The sequence below is a fragment of the Branchiostoma belcheri genome, unplaced genomic scaffold (genome assembly GCF_001625305.1).
Source record: "Branchiostoma belcheri isolate BF01 breed outbred unplaced genomic scaffold, Haploidv18h27 scaffold1, whole genome shotgun sequence".
Lineage (NCBI taxonomy): Eukaryota > Metazoa > Chordata > Leptocardii > Amphioxiformes > Branchiostomatidae > Branchiostoma > Branchiostoma belcheri.
Genome location: NW_017802379.1, coordinates 6,315,063 through 6,317,296, shown reverse-complemented (window position 1 = coordinate 6,317,296; position 2,234 = coordinate 6,315,063). Strand labels below are relative to the sequence as shown.

Below are 2,234 nucleotides of genomic sequence, written 5' to 3'. Positions count from 1 at the left end.
CCCAGCATTTATTTTGGGCTGCCAAATAATGACGGGCTTACATTTTCCACTATGCCATCATATTATTGCCTAATTGATTATGCAAATTAAGTATTCTTCAGTACCATAAAAAGCAACAAGGGGCGCAAAAGTGACCATTTGAACGTCTTGCCAACACTCAGACACAATCACACTCTAACACACATACAGTCAGAGAAGGTTAGAGGTCATTACAGTGTCACTTGCAACAGGATACCAGGAAATATTCACTGAAGCTTTTAATTTGATTCTTTTGCACCTGTTGAAAACTAACATCTTCATAACATTTGGAAGGTCTGAAGGTCTTTGGCTAACAAATATCAACCAGTTGTTTTTGTGTTTACCTTTACTTTCAAAGAATCCTATTGTTTTGCTCTGTTTCTTCCTCCTCTTCTTCTTCTCCAAACAAATAAGGTCAATGACCTGAACCAGATGTCTGTCACCATGGTAACTTATGTTGGGTTACATCATGTTGCAATTTTATAGCAGGAGGGATTTACGAGGGTGGATCAAAAAGTTCTCGGCCTCACCTAGAAAACGTCGTGGCAGAAAAAAATTTCTTACACTATGTTTCAACATAGTCCCCTCTAACTGCAATGCACTTGGTCCAATGATGTTCTGGGTTTGTTTTCCCCTTGTGGAAGAAGGTTGAATCTGGAGCCCCCAGATAGGGCTCACCCGCACTGATGACGTCATCATTACCATAAAAACGTTGACCACGTAAGTGGAACTTCAGTTTAGGAAATAGGTAGAAGTCCGAGGGTGCTAGGTCAGGTGAATTGGAAGGGTGGGGTTAGACTTCAAAGCCAAATTCGTTTGCTGCTGTCACTGACCCCTGTGCTGTGTGGACAGGTGCATTGTCATCACGCCAGCTCGGTGCTTTCCTCTCCTTATCTCTTTGATCGTTGTCCTCAACTGTTGATATTCTGTTAAATAGTACTCCCCATTGATGTTTTAACCTATTCACAGGTATTCAGTCATGATTACTCCCTTGCTGTCCCAGAAAACAGAGACAAAACCCCTGTCAACGGATGAAACTCGATAAAACTTCTTGGGGGCCGGAAAACATTCTTCATTCATTGTTTGTTCTCAGACTGTTGTTTTGATTTGGGGTGAAAGTGGTAAAACCATGTCTCATCTTGGGCGAAAAATGTTTTGAGGTAATTGCATGGATTGGACCAGCTTGTTTAACTTCTGATGTTCAGAAAACATTCTAGGCACCCACCTTACAGACAGGTTGCTCATCCCCAGGATGTCTGACAAAACATTGTGCACAGAGCCACAACACAGGCTAAAGACTCTGCTACATGTTGGACAGTCTCACATCTGTCATTTACTACCATGTGATGGATGGCCTCAACTGGATTGTCCATGGTGCTGATTTGTGGCATCCTGACATATGTTTATCTTTGGTGCTCACCTTGCAGCGCTTGTAGCTAGCAACCCACTTCTTTATAGTTGAATAAGAAGGGGAGTCATCACCAAGTGTCCTGACCATGTCTTCATGGATTTCCTTACGAGAAATCCCTTTTTATCGATATACATGATCACAGCACACGCTTCTGTTGCGGCCATTTTGTGATTTTGCCCTCACCCGCCCCATTTTCACGGGGCGTCACGTGCTAACTAATGAATATAGAAATTTGAATTTTTGTGTGCAGTGATGTAAGACATCATAGTATACAGTTATACTAAAGAATAGGAGTTTGCCCTTTATTTTCTAGGTGAGGCCGAGAACTTTTTGATCCACCCCCGTAGACTCCTGTCACCATATATGTTTAAATAAGAATTAACAGAGCAGACCATATGCAAAGGTAAACATTATGCATTTGCCCTTTCTTGTTAATGACTTGTGTCTTTCTCGACTGAGGTGATGGAGACTCCCAAGAAACGAGGCCGGCCCAAGAAGGAGACATTTCAGTGCACTAAATCCATAAAGGTGTGACAATTGTGGTTATAGGTATGCTTGGGCTATCCACTTACTGCAAAATCTTTTATTCTTCTTTCTACAAAGAGATTGCTCCTGCATTAAGTTCCATGCTGTCATGAAGAAATGGCATCAACAATTCATTTACAAAAGATGTCTGATAGCATGACCTTAATTGTTCAGTCTATAATCTTCATCATACAGTAGATGTTTTCATATCTTTATAAGTTGCTTTAACCTTTCTTCAAAGGCTACTTGTGAACCTGTGTGGATGTAATGGCAGCAGAGA

At 41.3% G+C, this 2,234-nt stretch overlaps 1 protein-coding gene across 1 annotated transcript in view; it reads left to right on the top strand.

Moving 5' to 3' along the window:
- The window catches only part of LOC109464481 (DNA-directed RNA polymerase III subunit RPC9-like), a 6,573-nt gene that overhangs the window by 2,242 nt on the left and 2,097 nt on the right, over positions 1–2,234 (top strand). The window contains exon 6 of the transcript XR_002139890.1: positions 196–198. The gene's annotated coding sequence lies outside the window, so the exon portion shown is untranslated. The remainder of the gene's footprint in view (positions 1–195; positions 199–2,234) is intronic.